At 45.4% G+C, this 21,310-nt stretch overlaps 1 protein-coding gene across 3 annotated transcripts in view; it reads right to left on the bottom strand.

Moving 5' to 3' along the window:
• The window catches only part of LOC147115355 (transcription activator GLI3-like), a 422,057-nt gene that overhangs the window by 152,140 nt on the left and 248,607 nt on the right, over window positions 1–21,310 (bottom strand). The window lies entirely within an intron of this gene.

The following is a 21,310-nucleotide window of genomic DNA, read 5'->3' as shown; positions in this document are numbered from 1 at the left end:
GTTGTTTATATTGCTTAATTTAAATCTTTGAAATAATTTAATTTTTTAGCAGAAATTGACCAATTATCAGTATGTATATTAAAAAAAACAGACTTGCATTTCTATAGCGCCTTTCACAACCTCAGGACGTCCCAAAGCGCTTTACAGTCAATGAAGTACTATTTGAAGTGTAGTCACTGTTGCAAAGTAGGAAACGTGGCAGCCAATTTGCACACAGCAAGCTCCCACAAACAGCAATGTGATAATGACCAGGTAATCTGTTTTAGTGATGTTGGTCTATGACCAGGTAATCTGTTTTAGTGATGTTGGTCTATGACCAGGTAATCTGTTTTAGTGATGTTGGTCTATGACCAGGTAATCTCTTTTAGTGATGTTGGTCTATGACCAGGTAATCTGTTTTAGTGACGTTGGTCCAGGGACAAATATTGGCCATTATATACACACACATATTATAGGCTAACCTATTTCCTAACGAGAGTGAGCCCATTAAACATAAGCTTAGATCAAAACACTAAATGGGATTGGTAAAATAGCTGTGGTTTAAAATGAGTTGGCATCAAAGGGCGAGAAACTACGGGCCGCTAACATTGCAGGGAGGAGCCAATAGCAGCCCCCAAATGGAGGGTGAATGTTTTCAAGCAATTTAAAAATCAGTGTAACCCAGGAGTGTAAGCTGCTGCTTGACATACAAGTGCGACCATGCTGTTAACACACTTGACCTTTATTTCGGGCATTATAACGCCACTGGGCAGAGTTTAGTCCCACTGAGCTGCCGTTGAAATGATGAGTGGAATGAGTTAGCAGCACGCAGCCGCAGTCATGTACTATATTCCCCAGTTAGAGTTAGTTCAGGATTTCTGGCCTTCAACAGACAAAGTGGAGACAGGCAGAGACCCTCTTATGTTATCTGACAAAGACATCTCTAACAGAAATGTATCTCACACTCTCTCCACCCCCATGATGACTGATGCATCCCAGAACACCATCTGATAGGTGAGGTAGTCACAATGGGATTGGCTGCCTAGACAAGAAACCCAAGATTACCAACTCCAACTCATTTGGTCGGAGTCATGCTCATGCATGTATTCTGCTGCTCCGAGCAGTCCCTTCACACGTGTCACCCACAGACTTTTGGGGAATGATTACTAAGTAACAGTTATCATGAGTTCAGTCATTCCTCCCCGATGTCCTGGCCCAATAACCGAGAGTTAACTATTTATCCAGTGCTGTACAATTCCTCTTGCATCACATTAGAAAGACAGAACTGGCATTTATATAGCGCCTTTCATGACCTCAGGTCATTCTAAAGCACTTCAGAGCTAATTAAGTATTTTTGAAATGTCGTCACTGTTGTAATGTAGGAAACGTGGCATCCAATTTGCGCACAGCAAGGTCCCACAAACAGCAATGAGATACATGACCAGATTTTGTTTTAGTGATGTTGGATGGGGGATAAATATTGGCAAGGACACCAGTAGAATGCCCCTGCTCTTCTTCGAATAGTACCATAGCATTTTTATGTACCCCCCCTCCCACCCCAGCTCAAATGGGTCCGAGGTTTAACATCTCATCCAAAAGACGACACCTCCAACAGTGCAGCACTCCCTCAGCACTGCACTGGAGTGTCAGCCAAGATTTTGTGCTCAAGTCTCTGCAGTGGGACTTGAACCCACAACCTTCTGACTCCGAGGCGAGAGTGCTACCCACTGAGCAAAGGCTGACACATTAAATTATCTATCCACATTAGCTGCTTAAAGCAACACCATTTTCTTTTTTTTAATGACCTCAAATCACTGTCTGTGCACCCGGATGTAACAATGAAAACTTTGTCCGAAACTTTCAATTTCGGTGGGGGAGCGAAAGAGACAGCAGCGGATCGGCCACCCGTCATACAACCCTCCCGATTTTCCTTGCTATTGACTTCAATAGTAATGAAACTGAGATGGGATGTACGATGGGTGGGCAATCCGCTGCCACCCGTTTTATGCCACCCCCCACCTTCGCCAAAGTGGAAAGTTCCAACATTTATTGCTGTAAAATGATTTGAGCAAAGGCCAAGGTAATTATAGAGCTAGATCAGAAGAAACCTTTTCATACAAAAGAGTTATCAGAGCGTGGAATGCTTTGTCATGAGTGGTGATTGATGCTAAATCAATTACAGTGCTCAAAAAGATACTGAATAAAGGGGTGTGGGGGGAAAAGCAGGGAAATGGGACTGTATAAAATCAATCTCCAAGAGTGGCTAAAATGCAATGCATGCAGGGAGGGCTAAATGCCCCCTTCCTGTTTCAGAAGATATCTATGTTTATCGGTTTCCTAAATTAGATTAGAGTAGCTATCTCCAGATAAAAAGCTGGCACCAGTACAGGCACGATGGGCCAAATGGCCTCCTACTGTGCTGTAATTTTTATGACTCTCTCACAACCCTTATTAAAGGATTAAATGCTAAAGCACTCAGCAAGTAAGTCAGCATCTGTGGAAAGAACAAATGAGTTAACACTTCAGTTAAGGTACAGTTCCAATGAAGGGATTATACCCAAAATGATAACTTGCCTGTTCCCTTCTCAGACACTGACTGATCTGTGTGTTTTTTTGCAGTTTTTAGCTTTTTCCTTTTATGAACAGTTCTTTGAGATGTCCTGCCATGCCTTGCACCAGTCCTTGAACAACTGGACTGGCAGGTGACTTGTTGCCAAGCCTCTTGCTGTAACCGTTCACTAGGAGATCGATAATATGTTTTGGTGAAGACAGACCTGCTAGCAAAATCACATCAAAGGATTTTTTTTTTGGTCAGGAGGATGTCTGACACACATGGAAACCAATCACCATGTTTAAGAGTCTTCAATTCAATCTTCAGGGCATGTGTGTGACCTACATGGAGTGCAGACTCTCTTCCCACAGTAACACAACACACTTACCCAAGGCCAAGAGAGCTTTGTTTGTAGAACCAAAGCTTAGGGACTTCCAGGTGTAAAGAGCGGGACTGCTGAAGTTTAACCAGTTCCAATCATACATCTTACCAGAACAGATCACCCATAAGCGCCCTGTTGCTTGGAGGGTAATCTGGAGCCAAGTGGGAAGAATCTCAACCCCCCTGGGACAAGTCCAGCCCTCCAGGTTTCGCTAGCGAGTCAGACCAGCTGATCATCAATAGTGCCCTGGAGCATCGTGTGAGCATGTTTGGTTCAGGTATGAGATTGCTAAATCTGCCAACAATGCTCAACTAGGTAGCAAATGTGCATCAGTGGGCATATAATTTTGGAACCAGCTCAAACCCAAAGAGATCTTACCTATCCAACACCACCACTCCTCACCCCACCACACAAGGAGGACAGTCATTAGCTGGTCATCAGACAAGTGAGTGGGAAAAAACCCACCAACGTTGCTTTCTGACATAACTGACTGACATCGCCGCACTTGAAACTGGAGAAGCACAATCAGTAGGACACAGTTGCAATTATAGTAAGAATCTGCTGCAGTCTGTTGTAAATTAAAACATTATCAGTGATTAAGGTAGCAAGAAAAAAGACTTCATTCTAAATTTAATTCATGGAATATTTGTTCTCCCACACAGACTTAAATAAATCTGATGGATACAAATTAAAGAAAAAACATTGTAAATAATTTTTCGGTCCAACCAATTTTCCTCGTCTCGCTCGCTGTAGAGTGTCTTCAGTTATAGGGATACGACAGGTGGACTCTCATTTGGAAGATCGAAGAAATGCTTCATATCCAAACTCTACCAATGGAGTATTTTATCAAGAGGGTGGATAGGCACAATGGAAACAATTAATGAGTCCATAAGACAGGGAGTAAGAGATATTTTGAGAAACTTTTACAATACTAACAGTTCAAGTTTTATTTTGTCTCATCTATTTTGGTGCTAACTCAGCTCAAGGGATACAAGGGACTGAATTCCCACTTGGACGTTTAAAGAAAACTACTGAGTTTCAGCCTCTCAAAAGTGGTATAGCAAGGTATTGAGGGCAACTAAACAAGAAAGATATATAAACAGAAAGGGCCGAGTGAGACACACAGCGAGATAGTTACAGAAACACGAGGGGCCGAGTGAGACACACAGCGAGATAGTTACAGAAACACGAGGGGCCGAGTGAGACACCCAGCGAGATAGTTACAGAAACACGAGAGAGCGAGTGAGACACACAGCGTGATAGTTACAGAAACACGAGGGGCTGAGTGAGACACACAGCGAGATAGTTACAGAAACACGAGAGACTGAGTGAGACACACAGCGAGATAGTTACAGAAACACGAGGGGCTGAGTGAGACACACAGCGAGAGAGTTACAGAAACACGAGAGACCGAGTGAGACACACAGCGAGATAGTTACAGAAACACGAGAGACTGAGTGAGACACACAGCGAGATAGTTACAGAAACACGAGGGGCTGAGTGAGACACACAGCGAGATAGTTACAGAAACACGAGGGGCCGAGTGAGACACACAGCGAGATAGTTACAGAAACACGAGAGACCGAGTGAGACACACAGCAAGATAGTTACAGAAACACGAGGGGCCGAGTGAGACACACAGCGAGATAGTTACAGAAACACGAGAGACCGAGTGAGACACACAGCAAGATAGTTACAGAAACACGAGGGGGCGAGTGAGACACACAGCGAGATAGTTACAGAAACACGAGAGACCGAGTGAGACACACAGCGAGATAGTTACAGAAACACGAGGGGCTGAGTGAGACACCCAGCGAGATAGTTACAGAAACACGAGAGACCGAGTGAGACACACAGCGAGATAGTTACAGAAACACGAGGGACCGAGTGAGACACACAGCGAGATAGTTACAGAAACATGAGGGGCCGAGTGAGACACACAGCGAGATAGTTACAGAAACACGAGAGACCGAGTGAGACACACAGCGAGATAGTTACAGAAACACGAGAGACCGAGTGAGACACACAGCGAGATAGTTACAGAAACACGAGGGGCCGAGTGAGACACACAGCGAGATAGTTACAGAAACACGAGAGAGCGAGTGAGACACACAGCGAGATAGTTACAGAAACACGAGAGAGCGAGTGAGACACACAGCGAGATAGTTACAGAAACACGAGGGGCTGAGTGAGACACCCAGCGAGATAGTTACAGAAACACGAGAGACCGAGTGAGACACACAGAGAGATAGTTACAGAAACACGAGGGGCCGAGTGAGACACACAGCGAGATAGTTACAGAAACACGAGAGACCGAGTGAGACACACAGCGAGATAGTTACAGAAACACGAGAGACCGAGTGAGACACACAGCGAGATAGTTACAGAAACACGAGGGGCTGAGTGAGACACACAGCGAGATAGTTACAGAAACACGAGAGACTGAGTGAGACACACAGCGAGATAGTTACAGAAACACGAGGGGCTGAGTGAGACACACAGCGAGAGAGTTACAGAAACACGAGAGACCGAGTGAGACACACAGCGAGATAGTTACAGAAACACGAGAGACTGAGTGAGACACACAGCGAGATAGTTACAGAAACACGAGGGGCTGAGTGAGACACACAGCGAGATAGTTACAGAAACACGAGGGGCCGAGTGAGACACACAGCGAGATAGTTACAGAAACACGAGAGACCGAGTGAGACACACAGCAAGATAGTTACAGAAACACGAGGGGCCGAGTGAGACACACAGCGAGATAGTTACAGAAACACGAGAGACCGAGTGAGACACACAGCGAGATAGTTACAGAAACACGAGGGGCTGAGTGAGACACACAGCGAGAGAGTTACAGAAACACGAGGGGCCGAGTGAGACACACAGCGAGATAGTTACACAAACACGAGGGACCGAGTGAGACACCCAGCGAGATAGTTACAGAAACACGAGAGACCGAGTGAGACACACAGCAAGATAGTTACAGAAACACGAGGGGCCGAGTGAGACACACAGCGAGATAGTTACAGAAACACGAGAGACCGAGTGAGACACACAGCGAGATAGTTACAGAAACACGAGGGGCTGAGTGAGACACCCAGCGAGATAGTTACAGAAACACGAGAGACCGAGTGAGACACACAGCGAGATAGTTACAGAAACACGAGGGACCGAGTGAGACACACAGCGAGATAGTTACAGAAACATGAGGGGCCGAGTGAGACACACAGCGAGATAGTTACAGAAACACGAGAGACCGAGTGAGACACACAGCGAGATAGTTACAGAAACACGAGAGACCGAGTGAGACACACAGCGAGATAGTTACAGAAACACGAGGGGCCGAGTGAGACACACAGCGAGATAGTTACAGAAACACGAGAGAGCGAGTGAGACACACAGCGAGATAGTTACAGAAACACGAGAGAGCGAGTGAGACACACAGCGAGATAGTTACAGAAACACGAGGGGCTGAGTGAGACACACAGCGAGAGAGTTACAGAAACACGAGGGGCCGAGTGAGACACCCAGCGAGATAGTTACAGAAACACGAGGGGCCGAGTGAGACACACAGCGAGATAGTTACAGAAACACGAGAGACCGAGTGAGACACACAGCGAGATAGTTACAGAAACACGAGAGACCGAGTGAGACACACAGCGAGATAGTTACAGAAACACGAGAGACCGAGTGAGACACCCAGCGAGATAGTTACAGAAACACGAGGGGCCGAGTGAGACACACAGCGAGATAGTTACAGAAACACGAGGGGCCGAGTGAGACACCCAGCGAGATAGTTACAGAAACACGAGAGGCCGAGTGAGACACACAGCGAGATAGTTACAGAAACACGAGGGGCCGAGTGAGACACACAGCGAGATAGTTACAGAAACACGAGAGACCGAGTGAGACACACAGCGAGATAGTTACAGAAACACGAGGGGCCAAGTGAGACACACAGCGAGATAGTTACAGAAACACGAGAGACCGAGTGAGACACACAGCGAGATAGTTACAGAAACACGAGAGACCGAGTGAGACACACAGCGAGATAGTTACAGAAACACGAGGGGCTGAGTGAGACACACAGCGAGAGAGTTACAGAAACACGAGGGGCCGAGTGAGACACACAGCGAGATAGTTACAGAAACACGAGAGACCGAGTGAGACACACAGCAAGATAGTTACAGAAACACGAGGGGCCGAGTGAGACACACAGCGAGATAGTTACAGAAACACGAGGGGCCGAGTGAGACACACAGCGAGATAGTTACAGAAACACGAGGGGCCGAGTGAGACACACAGCGAGATAGTTACAGAAACACGAGAGACCGAGTGAGACACACAGCGAGATAGTTACAGAAACACGAGGGGCCGAGTGAGACACACAGCGAGATAGTTACAGAAACACGAGAGGCCGAGTGGGACACACAGCGAGATAGCTACAGAAACACGAGACCGAGTGAGACACACAGCGAGATAGTTACAGAAACACGAGGGGCCGAGTGAGACACACAGCGAGATAGTTACAGAAACACGAGGGGCCGAGTGAGACACACAGCGAGATAGTTACAGAAACACGAGAGACCAAGTGAGACACACAGCGAGATAGTTACAGAAACACGAGAGACCGAGTGAGACACCCAGCGAGATAGTTACAGAAACACGAGAGACCGAGTGAGACACCCAGCGAGATAGTTACAGAAACACGAGAGACTGAGTGAGACACACAGCGAGATAGTTACAGAAACACGAGGGGCCGAGTGAGACACACAGCGAGATAGTTACAGAAACACGAGGGGCCGAGTGAGACACACAGCGAGATAGTTACAGAAACACGAGAGACCGAGTGAGACACACAGCGAGATAGTTACAGAAACACGAGAGACCGAGTGAGACACACAGCGAGATAGTTACAGAAACACGAGAGACCGAGTGAGACACCCAGCGAGATAGTTACAGAAACACGAGGGGCCGAGTGAGACACCGAGCGAGATAGTTACAGAAACACGAGGGGCCGAGTGAGACACACAGCGAGGTAGTTACAGAAACACGAGGGGCCGAGTGAGACACCCAGCGAGATAGTTACAGAAACACGAGAGACCGAGTGAGACACCCAGCGAGATAGTTACAGAAACACGAGAGACCGACTGAGACACACAGCGAGATAGTTACAGAAACACGAGGGGCCGAGTGAGACACCCAGCGAGATAGTTACAGAAACACGAGGGACCGAGTGAGACACACAGCGAGATAGTTACAGAAACACGAGGGGCCGAGAAGACACACAGCGAGATAGTTACAGAAACACGCGAGGCCGAGTGAGACACACAGCGAGATAGTTACAGAAACACGAGAGACCGAGTGAGACACACAGCGAGATAGTTACAGAAACACGAGAGACCAAGTGGGACACACAGCGAGATAGTTACAGAAACACGAGAGACCGAGTGAGACACACAGCGAGATAGTTACAGAAACACGAGAGACCGAGTGAGACACACAGCGAGTTTGTTACAGAAACACGAGAGGCTGAGTGAGACACACAGCGAGATAGTTACAGAAACACGAGAGACCGAGTGAAACACCCAGCGAGATAGTTACAGAAACACGAGGGACCGAGTGAGACACACAGCGAGATAGTTACAGAAACACGAGGGGCCGAGTGAGACACACAGCGAGATAGTTACAGAAACACGAGGGGCCGAGTGAGACACGCAGCGAGATAGTTACAGAAACACGAGAGGCCGAGTGAGACACACAGCGAGATAGTTACAGAAACACGAGAGACCGAGTGAGACACACAGCGAGATAGTTACAGAAACACGAGAGACCGAGTGAGACACACAGCGAGATTGTTACAGAAACACGAGAGGCTGAGTGAGACACACAGCGAGATAGTTACAGAAACACGAGAGACCGAGTGAGACACCCAGCGAGATAGTTACAGAAACACGAGAGACCGAGTGAGACACACAGCGAGATAGTTACAGAAACACGAGGGGCCGAGTGGGACACACAGCGAGATAGTTACAGAAACACGAGGGGCCGAGTGAGACACGCAGCGAGATAGTTACAGAAACACGAGAGGCCGAGTGAGACACACAGCAAGATAGTTACAGAAACACGAGGGGCCGAGTGGGACACACAGCGAGATAGTTACAGAAACACGAGAGACCGAGTGAGACACACAGCGAGATAGTTACAGAAACACGAGGGGCCGAGTGAGACACACAGCGAGATAGTTACAGAAACACGAGGGGCCGAGTGAGACACACAGCGAGATAGTTACAGACGCACGAGGGGCCGAGTGAGACACACAGCGAGATAGTTACAGAAACACGAGAGACCGAGTGAGACACACAGCGAGATAGTTACAGAAACACGAGGGGCCGAGTGAGACACCCAGCGAGATAGTTACAGAAACGCGAGAGACCGAGTGAGACACACAGCGAGATAGTTACAGAAACACGAGGGGCCGAGTGAGACACACAGCGAGATAGTTAAAGAAACACGAGGGGCCGAGTGAGCCACACAGCGAGAGAGTTACAGAAACACGAGAGACCGAGTGAGACACACAGCGAGATAGTTACAGAAACACGAGGGACCGAGTGAGACACACAGCGAGATAGTTACAGAAACACGAGAGACCGAGTGAGACACACAGCGAGATAGTTACAGAAACACGAGGGGCCGAGTGAGACACACAGCGAGATAGTTACAGAAACACGAGGGGCCGAGTGAGACACACAGCGAGATAGTTACAGAAACACGAGGGGCCGAGTGAGACACACAGCGAGATAGTTACAGAAACACGAGGGGCCGAGTGAGACACACAGCGAGATAGTTACAGAAACACGAGGGGCCGAGTGAGACACACAGCGAGATAGTTACAGAAACACGAGAGACCGAGTGAGACACACAGCGAGATAGTTACAGAAACACGAGGGGCCGAGTGAGACACACAGCGAGATAGTTACAGAAACACGAGAGACCGGGTGAGACAGGTACAGATGCAGACACAGTAAACACAAAGCTGAAGGAGACATTGAGCACGACAAACACAGATAAAGGAGTGAAGGAGAGACAGAGTGAGACAAACATGGAATCACCTGAGAAGCAGAGAGGCAGATGCAGAAACAAAGGGAGACAAAAATACAAAGGCATGCGAAAGAAGAAAAAAGAGCAAATGAAAGAGCGAGAAACAGAGCCCTGTTGTTCTAATGTTCCAGAATGGACCAATAGCCATTCGAATAAATAAGCATCTAATAGAAAAGTTGTAACAAGTGCTTAATAAGTCAAACAAATTGTAATTGTAAGATGCCTCACGGAATCCAAACTGCTGCATATCCTGACAAATGTTGCACCTTACAAACAGCATCTGTGGCACTCAGGGTGTTTATTTTTGATTTCACATGAAGGCAAGATCTATCCTTAACTTGAGAAAACAGAAATATTGTGATTTTTTATTTTAAAGTACTTTGCAGTAAACTAAACCAGGGAAACACAGAAATCAGCCTGAGTCATCACTAGGACCACTAGTGTTGATGCTGCTGATGGAGGTCTGGTAAATGCAGACCTTTTGTTCATCTCTAGTTAAGAAACAGTAATAATTCAACAAATGGGACATTTTCTTCCGCCTTCAACATTCTTCTGAGACCAATACAGAAGGCATGCTTTATTCTGGCTCAGAGCCTGGAAACACTCTCAGACTACAACAAATGAACATGGCCTTCAATGTCTGCTCTGTGATGTTGAGGGCAATACCAAGGCCATTTAAAAAAAACATTCTTTGTACTTTAATAGTATCAAGTTTTCAGTTGTCTGACTCTCCTGAAACCCTAGCAACTCTCCAGCACCAGGTTGCAACTCTATTGTAATTATCCTATCTTGTGATTATTACAGGTAAAAACAAACCCCGAATGGTTTTACAATTAATTTTGAATTTGGTTTTGTTTCGGACAGATCAAGGCTTTCAAAAACAACAGACTTTATTTTCTCTGTTCTGCGTCTTCCGAGGTGGAGGAGTGCAGATAACCCACCGCCCCCCCCAAAAAAAAACTGGTGTGTTACCTGCAATAAAAAGCAACATTTCCTTGTTTCACACATTCCCTGAGAATTTTAAAGACAACTTTGTTTTGAAAATGATTGGACTTGGAGAGTTTCTTTCCCCGCCCTGAGTTGTGTAAACGCTAACTGGCATCTCTTCAATACTGTACGTTATGACAGTAAATACATCTTTTTCTGGTTACCACGGAGTACCAGAAGAAACAAGGATCGGCAGAAAAGTGGGAACTCAACAAAAGCAGGAATACAGGGGGACACCGCTATAAGCCGTGCCATTGGTTTAGTGAGCTTTATCCATGGGCACTCGGGGGAGTCTGTTGAAAGTTGGGAGGCCCGTTCAGCCGAGGTTCTCATTCACATGCCCTAAGCCACACACCAAAGGAACACAATGGCTTGGCTTTCGGCACTGCCCTGCTGGAAGATGTCCTTGCTTTTAATACTGGTTGGAGCATTGTGTTGTGAGAAGCCTGTCACAGTCCACTTCCTCACAGTCCAGGGGCTGCAACAGCTTTAACCATGGCCTGTGTAGAGCGAGGCTTCATTCTGGTTCAGTGCCTGTGAATGTTTGACTCAGTATCTCCTTGCTGGACTAATACTGCTAACTGCAGCACAAATCACTTCGGAATTTAGTTCAAGAAGCTGCTGCCCAGTTCTTCAAACACAAGCGAGTTTTAGTCTCCGTTCCTTTGTCAGCATTTAGAGGTTTCAATCAGCTGCCAGACAGTAACCACCAGGGTCCTTTTGGATGGTTCCCCCCCCCCCCCAAACTCTGTGCTACCCAATTTACAATCCCCCTTTCCCCCCTATTCTTATGCGATCCTACTTATATACTGCACTTAACATGATGGTAGACTGCACTGGAAGTGGGGTCCGCTGCTGGGAGCATTGACTGCCGCTCAGGAGGCTCCGAGAGCACTTCCAACAAAACAACTCCGAATAAATCATCGGGGAAATTGTGTAACTCAAACTGAAGACTAAGTCTCAAAGCACCTTTGGAGAAACAAGCCCACTGCTCGCTTTCACCGCTATTGTTGGGGCTGACAATGTCTACACTCAGTCCCGCCGAGCCAGCAGACAAATGCATCACAAAGCACTGCGGACACCAGCAAAACCCAGCTCTATATAAAAAAAATAAGCCTATATAATTTGCATGACTTTGCAAAAGGAGAACATGCAGACCTTTACTTCAGGCCAGCAAGGTTTTTTTTTCCAGAGCAAAAGCAACAGGAGCCTGGACTTCGGGCAATGCAGGTTTGTGAAGTAGCTGAAGTTTGAGGCCTGCACCAGTTCTGTACAATGCCTCCTCCCTGGGCCGCACAGCGCTGCTGCTCTTGGCAGCAGAATTCTGCCTAATGAACCGAGACGAGATGGTTGCACTTGACTCGGAGATGCATCAGAGGTGCTACACTTGAGTACATATTCATACACACATAGGTTAATATTATCACAGAGATAATTGCAGTTATTACTAACTCTAATAAGCCCTGCCTAGAAAAACATAGGCAGGTTAATTTGCGATTTCCTTCCTTATTCAGAGGCAAATTAAGTGTCAAGCGGCTAATACGAAACATATTTCATTTTACGAGCTTTTAATTTAATTTTGCTTCATATTGTTGATGCTGTAAATGGATGCCAGCTCTATCCGGATCAACCAGCTCTGTGTCAACCTTTTGGACCAAATCTTTAATAACAGAATAACATGACTATGACATTGAACATCAGTCGGGGATGTCTGCATTAGTCAGGGTATATACGTGCTCACAAATTTCTCTGAGTTTAATACACAAACGGCCCCCTTTATTCTCCTTAATGCACAGAGATTACATCAGATTTATTACCTGGCTCCAGGCACATTTGCTCTGTAATTACAAGTCTGTAATGGCAGCCTGATCCGAAAAGTATTTGTAAAATATTAGGCATGTGTTTAGCTCTTAGTTAAATGGGTTAAAAATGATTCTTTCTGTTCACCATGGAGGACTTGCTTTAAAACAATTTCATTTTTTCTTCAAAGTCCATGTAATTACTGCACTGTAACTGATTGCCACGGGTATGCATGGTGCCATCTACATAACACGACTCATTTCCCACAATATGAAGTGTGATTTTCTAGTAAATAAAGATGTCTGATCATCCTTACAAATGAAGCCGGATCTGAAAATATGATTAAATGTTGATTGTGACACTTTACACTGGAGAGATTTAAATGCAGCTCTCACAGAGCTTGTATGCTGGAAGTTTCATGTTTCTTTAATTCTATTCTGGACATCAATGTGATTAGAACTCCTCCAGGATAATATAACCCCCACCCCCAACCCATCCAAGTCTGAGGTAAAGGTGGTGACCACAGAGCATTCTGTGAACCAAGCAAATATGTGAAGGTGCAGTTCAGCAAAGACTTTAGTAAAGACAAAAGAGCATTAAGCATAACTTACAAAACAGAATACATTGGACATACAACTTGGAGCTGTGCCCAACGTTACTCTTTATCTATCAAATGTTCTCGGCAGTATTTGAAATTATTAATTTAATATTCAATTGGAAGTATATTTGAAGATTAAACATCAACTCAGTGCAATGTGCCCCAGCTTCAGCTCATTTGCTGCTGAAACCCTCATCCACGGTGTTCTTACCTCCAGACTCGAATATTCCATCGCTCTCCGGGCCAGCCTCCCATCCATAAACCTGAGCTCATCCAAAACTCTGCTGCCCGAACCCTAACTTGCATCGAATGCCATTCACCATTACCCCTGTGCTCGCAGACCTACATTGGTTTCTGGTCCAGCAACACCTCCATTTTAAAATTATTATCCTCGTGTTCAAATCCCTCCATGGCCTCACTCCTCCCTATCTCTGTAACCTCCGCCAGCCGTACAATCCTCCAAGCACTCTGAGTTCCTCCAATTCTGGATTCTTGTCCATCCTCCGCTTTCTTCGCCTCACCTTCAGCTGTCTAGGCCCTAAGCTCTGGAATTCCGCCCATAAACCTCTCTGTCTCTCCACTTCTTTCTCTTCCTTTAAGATGCTCCTTAAAACCTACCTCTTTGACCAAGCTTTACTGCGAATGTCTCCTTTGACCAAGCTTTACTGCTAATGTCTCCTTCTGTGGCTCGCTGTCAGTTTTTCTCTGATAACGCTCCTTGGGATGGTTTCTTAGGTTAAATGTGCTATATAAATGCAAGTTGTTGTTGTTATTATTACCACACAGCTTGTACACACTGCACTTTTAATCCAACACACATGTCAATTTTATGGGAGTGGGTCTTTGGCTAGAATTTGCTCCCAAGTCAGAAGGTGCAGGGTTCAAACCTGCTCGAGACAGTCCCGGCGAGCAGAGCTGGTGTTCTGGTTCGACATCCAGTGGGATACTTGCCTCTGGTGGGTGTGGGAGTCCATAAAATTCTCCCGCCTTATAGGACTAACCACCCTATGGGCTGGTGTAAAGGTGGTTACGGCCATGGAAGGAGCGTAGACCATTAATCAGCCTGCGACTCCTTCTGCTACTTCACACTATTCTCAGAGGGAAGAGTGTGACGATATGAAAAGAATAACATGTCAACTGATCCTCTAATAACTGAGGGCCAGGAATGTATTTCAGTGCTTATTTCATTATCATAAACACATCTGGGTGTAACATGCGCACAGTGCTGTGTCATACCCATGCAGGCTGACTCAATGGCACATGGATTACATTTGTTAATCAATTCTAATCAAATAAAATCAGCACAGTTCTTCAATAAACACAATCAGTGTGTTATGGATGCAGTTAACCATAAAATGGTTAAATCTATATGTATTTAAATATTTTTAAGCATTGACCAATAGGTCAATTGGTATGGTACAAATCTATGTTAGTAAAGTCTAGTTATAGTAAATTTATCTCCTTCTGTCTGCAACTTGTATTTCCTATCTCCTGCACTCTCGTTCACTTTTTTATTATCTTCCTTTAAGCCGACCGCTGTATTACATTTGTTATTTTGTTAAGATGACATCCCCATCAATCACCTGGTGCTTGTTTATGCAGACAGCAGAGTCCGTGGAAATGCAGCATAAAATTTTCATTATAGGTAATAGTGGTGCTTAAGGAGAGACAGTGACTTTACAAAACAACATCAAGTGTAATGATGACAAATATGAAACATAATGTGGTCCCAGTAAAATCTCTCATCTAATTGTCTTTCACCAAGCTCAGCAGCCCCTCCACTTTTATCATCAGCTCCGAAGTCTCCTGTTCCTGAACACACTGTTATTTTAACAACGATTTTACGCTTGATGGTAATTTTACTAATTTTAAGAAAATCTAACAAATGTATCAAATTCACAGATTTTCAAGTACAGTTTTGTTTTGGTTATACAATTTCGTAAATCTGAAAAATTAAATTTATGAGATTTTGTTATCCCCAATTGAGAGGAAAACACAACTTGTTTTTAGACAATTGTTCATTCTTCATTGGGAGTTGGAATTTAACAGATTTCAAATGAACTGACCCATAATTAATGACTTGGTAGAACAGACCTGCCATCAATGAGGCTACAGGTGGCCAAGACATAACCCCTTGTGAGAATACACCATCAGACAAGTAAAAGTGCAAACACTAGTAGTACAACAGGCCACATCTCAGGGATCACGGCAGACTATAATTCAGTGACTGAAACACAGAACTTATGCAGACACAGAAAGATTATCAGGAGTCCTCAGGGCTCCAAGTTTTTAATCTCACAATGCTCATTATTTCTAATATGAATGGCTTTGACGTCTTGCAGTGTTTGATGCTCTGTTTGAGGGAGGACTAAGTGGGGCAGTGGTTTAACACTGATGTCCATTTTAAGCTGCTGAAATCAATGTTATCTGGGCAGTATCAGTATACTTACCACCTAGCTAATCCCAACAAGGCACCTTTCAATATGCCAATTGGGGTCCGACCACGTACTGTACATTGGATCCGGATTGTCATTTTAGGATTGAACTGGTCGGAGCCCTGGAGTGGTAACTTAAATTTTTTTAGGAGGTGGGGGAGGGAGCTCCTCAGGTTCCACAACAATACTGCGGCTACTGTTCTCCCCCCTTGGCTTTGTCTCCCACCCTCCCTCTTTCCCAGGGCCGACCTGCAGCTGCCACCAGAATCCCAGCCGGGCGACATCCCTGTGGCCCAAAACCAGAGAGCTGCGTCGGCAATGCCCGCTTGGTGTCCCCAGCTTCGCCGAGCGCATTTAAATCACAGCTTGCCCCTCCACCGCTGGAACAGACGGCCAGCTGGCGAGCTCCACCAGTCAGCTGCCTAAAGGTTAAAATCTACCCCACGGTGTCATGTGATCTTCCAAGTCCTGAGCTCGAACTGAATAAAGAAGGGTGGGAAAAAATGATTCCCCCTCTGTTGGCTGTAAGGATCCTGGATGCAGTGAGTGTGGGCATTCTGAACAACAACTTGTACTTATATAGCACCTGTCACGTAGTAAAACATTCCCAGGCGCTTCACAGGAGCGATTATCAAACAAAATTTGACACCGAGCCTCTTAAGGAGATATTAGGGCAGGTAGGTTTTAAGGAGCACCTTAAAGGAGGAAAGAGAGGTAGCGAGGCGAAGAGGTTTAGGGAGGGAATTCCAAAGCTTAGGGCCTCACAAGCTGAAGGCACGGCCGCCAATGGTGGAGCGATTATAATCAGGGATGCTCAAGAGTCCAGAATTGGAGGAGCACAGATATCTCAGCAGGTTGGAGGGCTGGAGGAGGTTACAGAGGTGGGGAGGGGTGAGGCCATGGAGGAATTTGAAAACAAGGATGAGAATTTTTAAAATCGAGGCGCTGCTTAACCGGGAGCCAATTTAGGTCAGTGAGTGTGGACCCACATCCAGTAACCAGTTCAAAGTGGCACTGAATTTGTAACCTCACCCACAGAGACCATAAGGGAACTAGGTACAGGTTAAGCAACATCAATGAAGCAAAAATCTTACTCTGATCCAGACCATGCTGCAGGACTGCTCGATATTGACCGTCAGAGTGCAGGCTTGCTGCAGTTGATTTTCCCCATTAAGCAACTGGGCATAAAGCACTGCTTGGGCACAGAAACTAAGGAAAATCAGGAATCATTCTTTCAGCTTTTCATTCATAAAAAAATTGCTAAATTCTCTTTGGCCGATGGTTTGCAGGTTTGCATTTTTTTGCATGAATATTTTTACTTAAACAGGGAACACTGATAAATCATTCGGGGTTGAACAGGCATTCAGAAGTTCCTGACCCAAGCAGCATGAGATGCTTGATTAGCGTGCTCATCTAAAGCTGAGGAACCTCAAGCCAATGACCGTAGGGCTTAACTCCTGCTGAGTGGGCACAAGCCCTCACCACCAGCAGGAATTAGACAGGGCCTCTGCCAGTAATTATATATTTAAACTCACCCCCACCGCAGGGACCAGCTACTTTACACCTGAAATCATGCAGTGAAGGCGAGTACAGATTTTACAGGTTCAGGGCAGTATGTTTGGTTTGGTGTTCTATAACACCCCTAAAGGGTTGCATCTCCAATTAATTATTTATTGAAATGATTAGGTTTTTGTTTTCACATTAGATACAGCACAGCACTCCAAGCCATGATCAGTAACAGCCTGTTTATTTAAAGCTGGATTCCATTATGCTACAGTCACTGTGATGATACAAGCAAATGCGGCAGCCATTTTGCACAGCAAGATCCCGTAAACAGCTGTGAGATAAATTGCCAGTTAATCGGTTTTTTGCTGACATTGTGAGTGAGCAGTGTTGCTCATAACATCAGGAAAACTCCCTGCTCTTCTTCCAGTAGGTACTGTGGGATCTTTTATGTCCACTTGGGGTTACGGTTTATCGTCTCCTCTGAAGGACGGCTCCCACAACAAAGCAGCACTCTATTGGTACTGCACTGAAGTGACAGCTGAGATGTCCTGCTGAAGTCCTAGTGCACACCTTGAACCCACAACCTTCTAACTCAGGCGCGAGCACTACTATACTAACTGAGCCAGGCTGACTAATTGTATTACTCAGAAGGCACAGAACTGGAGCCCCCCAACCCCACCCCAACACTTTAAGGGGCTAAATTTTCTCCCTTTACTAAAATTACTGTAAAAGGTGGTGAGAGTAAAAGGTGATCTATCACACCTCTGATTCATATTGCTACATTTAGCATAGAGAGCAATTTTACACCTTGGGTGTTTGCAGCTGCCTGATAATATTTTGAAATAAAATTCTTGCCCTCTTAAGGGTTCCTCCAAGTCGGCCTCAACACCGTTCCTGAATTGCAGTGACTGGCCACTAGTGCTGCCCTAGCTCCGAGTTCCACCGAGCTGCCACAGGAGTATGTTAAGCCCATGCGCACGGAGTAAGACCAAGCATGCCAGTGTTAGCTGCTAACCGATTGCTACTAATGGGGCAGCGAGCTCATCGCTCACAAAAGGCGACATTAGGGCCGTGCACATCCGGTCAAAAGGACACCCAATGCTCCATGGGATACAACACAGCCAATTACCGAGCATCGAGACAACCGGCGCGCACCATTGGTCAGTTCCTCAGACTGTGGCAGCGGCATCCAAGTCCCATTGGTTGAAACTCCTTGACATCTTTCGGAACGTTCTGGCGCGTCAGAATCGCAGATTTAGTGGGTTCCAGAATTGGCTGATATTTGGATTGCAGGGAGTGGGGATTCACCAGCCTCCCTTCAGCTCTGGCTCTGCTGATGCTAATGCTGGCGCTTCAAGTTTTGTAATAGTTTAAATTAATAGATGTAATTTAGAGAAAGTGGACTGGAAATATCTACTTGAAGGTAAATTAGTGTCAGAGCAGTGGGAGGCATTCAAGGAGGAGATAGTGAGGGTCCAGAGCAAGTGTGCCCTTAAAGAAAAAGGGTGGGACTAACAAATCTAGAGCTCCTTGGATGTCAAGGGGTGTAAAGGGTAGGATAAGGCAAAAAATGGAAGCTTATGTCAGATACCAAGAGCTAAATACTGCAGAAACTTTAGAGGAGTATAGAAAGTGCAGGGATAAAATTAAAAAGGAAATTAGGAAAGCAAAGAGAGAGCATGAAAAAATATTGGCAAGTAAAGTCAAGGAAAACCCAAAGATGTTTTATAAGTACATAAAGAGCAAGAAGATAACTAAATAAAGAGTAGGGCCTATTAGAGACCAAAAAGGTAACCTGTGTGTGAAGGCGTAAGACATGGGCATGGTTCTTAATGAATACTTTGCGACTGTCTTCACAAAAAGGAAGAACAATGCAGACGTTATAGTTAAGGAGGAGGAATGTGAAATATTAGAAGAGCTAAACATAGTGAGAGAAAGTATTAAGGGGTTTAGCATCTTTGAAAGTGGATAAATCACCAAGCCCAGATGAAATGTATCCCAGGCTGTTAAGAGAATCAAGGGAGGAAACAGCAGAGGCTCTGACCATCATTTCTCAATCCTCTCTGGATACAGGTGTAGTGCTGGAGGACTGTTAACGTTGTACCGTTGTTTAAAAAAGGAGAAAGGGATAGACTGAGTAATTGCAGGCCAGTCAGCCTAACCTTGGTGCAGGGCAAATTTTTGGAAAAAATTCTGAGGGACAGCATTAATCGTCATTTAGAAAGACACGGATTAATCAAAGACAGTCAGCACGGATTTGTTAAGGGAAGGTCGTGTCTGACTAACTTGATTAAATTTTCTGAGGAGGTAACAAGGAGGGTCGATGAGGGTAGTGCGTTTGATGTAGTCTACATGGATTTTAGCAAGGCTTTTGACAAGGTCCCACATGGCAGACAGATCAGAAAAGTAAAAGCCCATGGGATCCAAGGGAAAGTGGCAAGTTGGATCCAAAATTGGCTCAGAGGCAGGAAGCAAAGGGTAATGGTCGACGGGTGTTTTTGTGACTGGAAGGTTGTTTCCAGTGGAGTTCCGCAGGGCTCAGTACTAGGTCCCTGGCTTTTTGTGGTATACATCAATGATTTAGACTTCAATGTAGGGGGCATGTTTACGAAGTTTGCAGATGAGACAAAAATTGGCCGTGTGGTTGATAGCTGTAGACTGCAGGAAGATAGCAATGGACCGGTCAGGTGAGCAGAAAAGTGGCAAATGGAATTTAATCCGGAGAAGTGTGAGGTAATGCATTTAGGGTGGGTTAACAAGGCAAGGGTATACACATTAAATGGTACGATACTGAGAAGTGTAGAGGAACAGAGGGAGTTTGGAGTGCATGTCCACAGATCCCTGAAGGTAGCAGGACAGGTAGATAAGGTGGTTAAAAAGGCATACGGGATACTTTCCTTTATTAGCTAAGGCACAGAATACAAGAGCAGGGAGGTTATGCTTGAACTGTATAAAACACTAGTTAGGCCACAGCTAGAGTACTGCGTGCAGTTCTGGTCACCACATTACAGGAAGGATGTGATTGCACTATAGAGGGTGCAGAGGAGATTTACCAGGATGTTGCCGGAACTGGGGAATTTTAGTTATGTGGATAGGTTGGATAGGCTGGGGTTGTTATCTTTGGAACAGAGGAGACTGAGGGGAGACCTGATTGAGGTGTATAAAATTATGAGGAGCCTGGATAGAGTGGATAGGAAGGACCTATTTCCCTTAGCAGAGAGATCAATAACCAGAAGGCATAGATTTAAAGTAATTGGTAGAAGGATTAGGGGGGAGTTGAGGAGAACTTTGTTCACCCAGAGGGTGGTGGGGGTCTGGAACTCACTGCCTGAATGGGTAGAGGCAGAAACCCTCATCGCATTAAAAAAGTACTTGGATATGCAGTTGACATGCCGTAACCTACAGGGCTACGGACCAAGAGCTGGAAAGTGGGATTAGGCTGGAGAGCTTTTTTTCATCCGGCACAGATACGATGGGCCGAATGGCCTCCTTCTGTGCCATAAATTTCTGTGATTCTATGTACAGAAAGTGGAATAAAGAGAGGGAAAGAAAGATTGGATTAAGAGAGAAATAAAAGAGACAGAAAGAAACATTTAAAAAATGTTTTATTTTAATTTTTTTTAAATGTCCAACAATAATTAAAATCTGAAGGAACGAGACGCCACACTTTTAAAAGTAAATTTTCAATGCCAGCAAGGCTGTTTGGCAGTAACCAAGACTTAGTACACCATTAAACATACAATCACACTTGAATGGATAAGTCGTAACTTTTTCTGGCATGTTTAGTGGGCAAGTAGCAGAACTTCACTCCCTTCCATGGATGTGGATGCCGAGTCTATCGGCGAGATACTGTTGGAGTGAAGTTTGTGGAGGAGCAGGGCAACTCGGACAGCAACTTCCTGATTTCCGCGTTTAACTACGCATGTGCGGACGCTGGAAGTTGCTGTCCGATTTACTCTTTACTAATG

Source organism: Somniosus microcephalus, chromosome 7 (genome assembly GCF_052327205.1).
Source record: "Somniosus microcephalus isolate GS21.2 chromosome 7, FLI_Smic_1.0, whole genome shotgun sequence".
Lineage (NCBI taxonomy): Eukaryota > Metazoa > Chordata > Chondrichthyes > Squaliformes > Somniosidae > Somniosus > Somniosus microcephalus.
Note: the sequence above shows the minus strand (reverse complement) of the source record. Positions and strands in the feature narration are given on the sequence as shown.